The sequence below is a fragment of the Lepus europaeus genome, chromosome X, assembly GCF_033115175.1.
Source record: "Lepus europaeus isolate LE1 chromosome X, mLepTim1.pri, whole genome shotgun sequence".
Classification (NCBI taxonomy): Eukaryota; Metazoa; Chordata; class Mammalia; order Lagomorpha; family Leporidae; genus Lepus; species Lepus europaeus.
The window spans coordinates 52,312,397-52,321,145 of record NC_084850.1 but is presented as its reverse complement, the minus strand read 5'-3'; the positions used below and the strand labels follow the sequence as shown (position 1 = coordinate 52,321,145).

The 8,749-nt window shown below is 40.2% G+C and overlaps 1 non-coding gene across 1 annotated transcript; it reads left to right on the top strand.

The window, feature by feature from the left end:
- The first annotated feature begins 5,080 nt into the window (after nucleotides 1-5,080).
- LOC133753840 (small nucleolar RNA U3) lies at nucleotides 5,081-5,290 on the top strand. Its single transcript, XR_009865087.1, has one exon. It is a non-coding gene; the product is annotated as a small nucleolar RNA U3 (small nucleolar RNA).
- Nucleotides 5,291-8,749: the final 3,459 nt, after the last annotated feature.

The window sequence follows — 8,749 nt, the reverse complement described above, 5'->3', positions numbered from 1 at the left end:
AAGACTGAAGTTGGCAACACCCCCATCTCTCAGCATATATGGAAATTAATTCAAAATGAGTCACAGACCTGAACATAAGGATCACAATGATACAATGCTTAGGAGAAAATATAGATGCAAATCGTTGCAATCTTGGATTATAAATTACTAAGATATGACACCAAACATACAAAAAATAAATTAGACTACACTAAAATATATATAAAACGTTTGTGTTTCAAAGAACACCATCAAGTGGGGCCAGCTATATGGCAGAGTGCATTAAGCTGTTGCCTGTGAAGCTGAAATCCCACATCTGAACACCTGTTCAAGTCCTGGCTGCTCTGTTTCTGATACAGCTCCCTGATGATGCACCTGAGAAAGCATCAGAATATGGCCCACATATTTGATCCACTGCCATCCAAGTGGGAGACCCAGGTGGAGCCACTCTCCTGGTTTTGGCCTGGCCCACCCCAGCCATTGCAGCGACTTGGAGAGTGAACCAGTGGATGGAAGATCTCTCTCTCTTCTCTCTCTCTCTCTCTCTCTCTCTCTCTCTCCCCCCTCTCTCTGTTACTCTGCTTTTAAATAAATAAAACAAAACTAAAAAAAAATAGAACACCATCAAGAAAATGAAAAAGGACAGGTATTTGGCCCAGCAGTTAAGACACTATTTGGAATACCCATATTACAAGCAAAAGATGGGACTTTTGTCCGCTCAACAATTGCTAAAGAATGAGAGTGGTATCCTATAGTTAAGGAGGAGGTAGTTAAGAATTAGTTAAGGGTTGTTCGTTTGTCATTCAGAGTCCAACACATGGATTCGGTAGAAAAATTATCTAGACATTTGATTGGGAGCCAGATTCATAGATTATGAGAGTCAGAAAATCAAACACACACACAGAGCACAAGGAAGAGTCAAAAAATTCCTGAAAATTGTTTATATGAAAAAACTATGCATGGATTTCAAAACAATTTTTTGCACAAAATTAAACATCTTTTAATTCCCCCTTTCCACAGCCTTTTGGAGGTACCCTCACTTATGTGTATGTTTGTTTAGATAAACACATACATGTATATATGTATAGTGCTGCTTTTTGAAAACATCAAGAAATGTAGGCCAGAGCTGTGGCATAATGGGTAAGGCTACTGCCTACAGTGCTGGCATCCCATATAACTGCTAGTTTGAGTCCCAGCTGCTCCACTTCCGATCCAGCTCTCTGTTATGGCCCGGGAAGGCAGTGGAAGATGGCCCAAGTCCTTGGGTCCCTTCCCCCATGTGGGAGACTGGGAAGAAGCTCCTAGCTCCTAGCTTTGGATCAGCCCAGCTCCAGCCATTGCAGTCATTTGAGGAGTGAACCAGTGGATGGAAGACCTTTCTCTGTCTCTCTGCTTCTGCTTTTCTGCAACTCTGCCTTTAAAATAAATAAATAAATCTTTTAAAAGATCACTTAAGATTTATATATGTATATGTATAGTCTTATAACATTATTTATAAATGGTGATAAATTAGGTATCATTTAAAAGTCTAGTGATGAGGGAATGATTAAATGAGTTAATTAGAAAATCACCAATTTTTACCATAATGTAGAAATTACACTGTGATTAAAAAGCCATATTTTGGAAGAATGGATATTGATTGGAAAAAAAACCTGTGAAATGCAAAACAAGATATAAAATAAAATATAATATGATCCCAATTTAAAGAAACATATTGCACATATATGTGCACATCCCATACACACAAATGATATCATTTTCTTTAAAAAAATATTTATTTAACACAGAGAGAGAGAGAGAGAGAGAGAGAGAGAGAGAGAGAGTTTGCTTTCATCTGTTGGTTCACTTTTAAAATGCCCACAACAGCTGGTGCTGATCCAAGCTGAAGCTGGGAGCTAGAACTCAATCTGAGTTTCCCATGTGAGTAGCAAGAACCAAAACTTAAGCCATCAGCTGTTGCCTCTCAGGGTACACATAGCAGGAAGCTGGAGTCAGGAACCAGAGGTGGGACTTGAACTCAGACATGTCACTTCAGGATGCAGATGTCTTAATCCTTTGGCTATATGTTTGGTGATCAGATTCAGAATAATTTTCTTTTATTTTCTTTATATTGTTTTATGATTTTGAAGTTTTCTACTGTGGACATGCATTGTATATATTCCACAAATGCATTAAATATCATTTGAAACATCAACGGAATAAATAATAGAAGTGGAGAAAATATGCTCTATGCTTTCCTTTTCCATCTTGCTGAATTTTCTGTTTTTGCTCTTGGTCCTATGCAGGTACATTTTAAAAAGTGATGGAAAATTGAATTAAAAGAAGTTTATTTTTATGCAAAAAATTTTAAAACCATGCATAGTTTTTAAAATATATATTTCCATAAATTTTTGACAATCTCTCATATTCCTGCAACACATGAGTGACAAGAATGATATGCAGAAGCTTTTACAGGGACTAACAGAGTCATTTTAAGGGCTGGAATATAGCTTGTGGGGGATATTCAAAAGAATAAAAACTATTGAGAAGAAAACTCACAAGAATGGGATATGACCAGGTTGTAACTGGAAGATACAACTTGTAAACTGGTAAACTTGTCTCCCATTGAAGACTAAAGAATAGACAGGCCTGTGCCATGGCTCAACAGGCTAATCCTCTGCCTTGCGGCGCTGGCACACAGGGTTCTAGTCCCGGTAGGGGCACCGGATTCTGTCCTGGTTGCCCCTCTTCCAGGCCAGCTCTCTGCTGTGACCCGGGAGTGCAGTGGAGGATGGCCCAAGTGCTTGGGCCCTGCACCCCATGGGAGACCAGGAGAAGCACCTGGCTCCTGCCTTTGGATCAGCGCAGCACGCCGGCCGCGGCGGCCATTGGAGGGTGAACCAACGGCAAAGGAAGACCTTTCTTTCTGTCTCTCTCTCACTGACCACTCTGCCTGTCCAAAAAAAAAAAAAAAAAAAAAGAATAAACAGTTACACTGCAGCTGGAGATTGTTAGGATGGAAAGATTGCAAACACTTTCGGCAGTAAAAATTGTTAAATTCTGAAGTGGAAGACTAAGAAATGACAGAATTAGCTAGCAATAGCTAGTTATTTACAGGTAATGAAGAGAGACAAACTGCCCTCATGCGATATTTTTCAGCTGTAAAAGCCTATGATTTCATGTTTGAGTAGGCTACAAAGAATGATGGTAGCATCTTTTAAAGGGAGAAAACAACCAAAACTGGATGAGAGCTGATAGTCATTTGTATTTTTATCCTAACATTCTGTCACATCCATTGGTAGAAGATTTGGATATAATCAGAACACAATCAAGCCTTATCTATCATCAGCACATAATGATGTTAAAAAGAGATTTTTGTTTGATAAATGGAGGTTTTCTTTTTTACCAGAGTGCAAAGAATCAACCTCCAAAGTTCCTTTCTGGGTTAGGTCTTTACTAACTCTTAAAATATACCATCCCCAAGGAATTCTAAGATACAGGATTCTGCACACCTGCAGTCTTTAAACTGGAGCTCTGGGAGATGGGCTCAGGCCCAGGGACCCATTTGGCTGATGCTATGTTCTGAAATCACCCAGCAGAGCTTCTAAGTATTGACTCTCATGCTAACTCAAGGACTTGACTCTGAAAAGTTAATAGGAATCCAGGCAGTCCGTTGCAACACCGTGAGTTATTGCTGTTGTTCGTCTAGGGAATTGTTACTGTGAGTTACAGATCTCTGTGCTGCAGACAAAACCATGGAGCCCAAAGGGAGTGTTGATCTTTGAGCAGAGAAAAATATCAGAGAATAAGAATCTGAGGGTAAATCTCCTAGATGTACCATCAACAGCCAATGAGAAAGTCCTCCTTGCTTTGGAAATATTTCTGGTTTCATTTAATGGATGCTTGACATCTCTTTAAGATGGAAAAGGGCACTCTAAAATTCCACATGCAGAGTGATGACATTACTCATACATTCAGAGGGGAATGTGCAGGAAGAGGGCTCCAGTGGGTAGATATCTGAGTGAAGGGGATATTCATGTTGGATCTCCCCCTTTCCAACTTTGACCCCAAGGCAATATTTTCAGAATGCAGGTGCACACGTTGCTATGTATGGGTGCTCCTGTTTCAGTGCACATGAGCACAGTTTCATTATATTTAAAGACTGGTAATATTAACAATTGCAGAGATTTCAAGAATGCCAAATACCAGATACAGATGCTGTCTCACTCTGTTCTTCCAAACACGTTCTTATTCCTGTTGCCAGAAAACTGAGACTTGAGGCCGGCATTGTGGTGCAGCAATTTAAGCTGCCACCTGCAATGCTGGGATTCCCTATTGGAGTACTGGTTCGAGTCCTGAGTGCTCTGATTTAACTTCTTTCTACAGTGTCTGGGAAGGCAGCAGGGGATGGCCCAAATACTTGGGCCTTGCCAAGTAGGAGATCCAAATAGAGTTCCTGGCTCCCAGATTTGGCCTGGTCCAGCTCTGACCATCCCAGCTCTGACCATCAGGGTCATCTAGGGAGTAAACCAGCCAAAGGAGAACTCTCTCTCTCTCTCCCCCCACCCTGTGTGTGTGTGTGTAACTCTTTCAAATTAACAAGTAAATCTTTTTTTAAAAAGTGGTTTGACCACATATCTTTGTAAAAAAACAAAGATTGAGTGATGGAGAGTGCCCTGGGCTTCCTACCTACATCTACAACATTGCCAAACGAGATCACAGAAACAGTCACTGAGATTTTCTGTTGGTTTAAAGTGTTAATTTGTTAAAGACATTCATTCATTTTTTTTTTGACAGGCAGAGTGGATAGTGAGAGAGAGACAGAGAGAAACGTCTTCCTTTTTGCCGATTGGTTCACCCTCCAATGGCCGCTGCGGCTGGCGCATCGTGCTGATCCAAAGCCAGGAGCCAGGTGCTTCCCCTGGTCTCCCATGCGGGTGCAGGGCCCAAGCACTTGGGCCATCCTCCACTGCCTTCCCGGGCCATAGCAGAGAGCTGGCCTGGAAGAGGAGCAACCGGGATAGAATCTGGCGCCCTGACTGGGACTAGAACCCGGTGTGCTGGCGCCACAAGGCGGAGGATTAGCCTGTTAAGCCACGGTGCCAGCCTAGACATTCATTCTAAGAATATACTTTCAGGGTTCATATATGTAGTTCACTACTAGAGAAGTTCCTCTGGATGTGTAGAGCACCAGAAGCCATGAGGAGGAGGCACAGCATCCTCCTCTGAGCATGAAGCCGGCTCTGTGTTACCTTGTTGGCCGCCATCTGCAATTGATGATGGTTCTTCTCTTCCTCCGAGAGCAAGAGGGGGAGGATGCAGTCTGAGTGGTAACAACAACAACGACAACAACAGAAACAGGTATTTGTTCAACAGTTTATACTTTGTGTGGCATCTTTCTTTTCTATATTCTTTATTATAGCAAGGAACTTAGTAAAATGGAACTGAATTGAGCCTTTGTGGAGCTTTGAGAGGTCTGATCTTTACTGCTTCAGATTAGCCACCCATTATCAAGCCAATAAATAATCTCTCTTAAAGTACCCATCTGATCTTGGCACTGACTTCTTTAAACTCCTTCAGCAGCTTCTGTCTTCATTCTTGTGAAGGTCCCACTCTTTAGCACTATCTTTACTAATCTGACCTCTACATGACCTGATAGCCTCTCCTGCCACCCTACTTCATATGTCCTCTGAGAGCATTGCCAAATTTCTGAGTGGCTGTTCCCTAAACGTGTCCTGCTCTTTAATAACTAATAATTCTTGTCACTCTGGAATCACTCTTTCCACTTTTCCACTGGATAACTGCCATTTCTTTTCTAGAATAGCTGTTTAACATGCCAGAAATAGGGTTGGGAAGGTGATGAGGAATTAAACTAAAAGACAACATCATAATGTTTAATTACATATAATCAAAATTATCCTTGAAAAATGCCAATCAAAGCCACAATGAGATTTCACCTTATCCCACTTAGAATAGCTATTATCAAAAAGACATAAAATAAAAAACGTTGGAGAGAATGTGGAGAAAATGAAACCCTAATAGGTTATTGTTGAGAATGGAACTTTGTATAGACATTATGTAGAAAAATATGAAAGTGCCTCAGACAACTGAAAACAGATGTATCATATGACACAGATATCTGGCTTCTGAGTATATATGCAAAGGAAATTAAATCAGCATTTGAAAGAAACACTTATACTATCAGGTTTATTACAGCACCCTTCACAAAACCAAGAAATGGAATCAACCCAGGTGTCCAGCAATTGATGAATGGATAAAGAAAATATGGTAAGTTCATCCAATGGAATATCATTCAATCAAGAAAAGATGAATGGAATCCTGCCATTTGAAGCAATATGGATAGAACTGGAGGACATTAGGTTAAGTGAAATAAACCAAACAAAGAAAGACAAATATCACATATTCTCTCTCATCTGTGGAAGCTAAAAAAAATAGTTGATTTGAATGTACAATAGTGATTACTAGAGGTTGATAAAGGTAGGTGGGAGGGAAGATAGAAGATTAGATAACATGTACCAAAACAAAGTCAGGTAGAAGTTTTAAATTCTAGTGTTCCACTTAAATGTGGAGTGACTATAGTTCACAATAGCACGTTATATGTTTTAGGGATAACTAGAATACAGGAGCTCAAGGGCTCCAAACATTAAGAAATGGTATAGAAATGGAAATGCTAATTACTGATTTGATCAGTCCATACTATATACATGTGTTGAAATATTGCATTGTAGCCATAGAAATGTATAAGCTTTACATGTTTACCCAAAATTTAAAAAAAACTTGAAAGTGTATTACACTATTCCAAAGTACATGTTATATGATTTTATTTGACAGCCTTGTACATAAATATGCATATGAAGAATATATATCAGTAAGCACACAGATCACATTCAGAGCACTGCAATGAGATACTAAAACTATGAAAGTATGGAACTGAGATTCCATGAGTGAATCACATATGCATTTATGCCTTCTTATGCTCATATAACTCTGAGATTCACTGAGTCTTCATGGTATCTATAATTATTAAAATAATTTCTAAATTTTTATTAAAGTTCTCTCTCTCTTTCTCTCCCTTTCTCTCACTTTCTCACAGAGGCATCCCTATAACGCTGCCTCTCCTACAATCAAAAACCAGCACTTATCAGATCTTGGCATAATTATTTAATAATCTGTCCTCTCAAATAGACTGAGGTTCTTCTGAATATGGCCCATATCATCTTAATTACTCTACACACAACACCTTAGGTCTTGGAAAAGATAGGACCAGAGCTTCTCAAACCATATTCCATGAGTCAGCATTAGAATTACCTAGGGCAACTCTTGAAATGTAAATTCATGAAAAACAAATAAGAATTACAGTCTGATTTTTATTTAAATTCTGCCTCAGCATTTCTTGGGTTGGATCCAGGAATCACTATTTTGAAGGCACTTTCCAGGTGATGCTGATGCAAATGTAAACATGGCCTCTTCTAATGCCTTCTCTGTCCACTACCTGTACCCCAGAGATTTGACCTCTTCTCTTGCTATAAGATAATATATAGAGAGGCATCAGAACTGAGATGCAGAGAAGTGTTGTAGGCACTGAGATGGGATAGCTGGTAAGGAGTTGGAGGGATGACTTGAATTTTGCAGAGGTTTTGCAAACAAATCTGTACACTTGAATTGAGATTGCTACAAAAGTCATAAAATGGAGGTAGCAGACATTATAGTTGACTGGTTAACTCCCCAGGACCCAATCAATCCCTCTCCTATCAAAATGTAGCACAGCAAGCTGGAAAATTGATCTCAGCTGAACGAATGATCCTGACTGATCAAAAGCTCAATCTAGTGTTGCTGTGGATTCGTTCTGAGATGAGGAGGGTGATGGGGGCAAGAGGTGCGGAGTCACCACACAGACCCCGGGAATCAGGTGAAAGCGGGCCAGAGGCGAGCAGCCCGCAGACTTGTTTATTTCAGTTGGTACAACAGCTTATATAGCCAAGGCAGCCAATCCAGTCAAGGGGTGGTCTATGTCCTAACCAATCACAGCCTGTTGCCAGGCAGTATCTGAAGCCATCCAATCACAGCCTGTTGCCAGGCAGGCTCTGTTTGCCATATAGTTTCCAAAGCCATCCAATCACAGCCTGCTGCCAGGCAGGCTCCGTTGCCAGGTGGGTTTCAAAGCCATTCCTGAGTAACTGATGCTCACTTGCCAGCGGCCATCTTGGCATGGCCTTCTCATCCCACCACAATCTACCTCTTTTGTCAGCTATTGTTCAGATACTCAACCTGCCAGAAACTCAAGGAAATGGGAAGTTTTAGGGAAACTGGGCTTACTTCTGAGAGATAAGCTCTTCTGGTTGTGAGCAAGAAAACATGTGACTCTGATTGCTGTTGACAACTCTCTTGTGACCATGAGAAGAATTTAGCCTTACTTAACACCTGATATTCTAGATACAGACTACAGTGATAGAAAGAATCTGGTATCTTGAACACATTTTATTGTAGTAAAATACATATAACATAAAATTTACCACCTAAACCATTTTAAATATACACTTTAAAAGTATTAAGAACATTCATGCTGTCATGCAACCATCACCACCAGCCATATTCAGAAATTTTTCCTCTTCCTCAACTGAAACTCTGTTTCCATTAAATAATAGCTCCTTTATTTTCCATCCCTCAGTCTCTGGCCAGCACCATTCTACATTCTGTCTCTATGAATTTGACTAACAATGGGCATGTCATATAAGAAGATTCACACAAAATTGTCCATTTGTGACTGGCT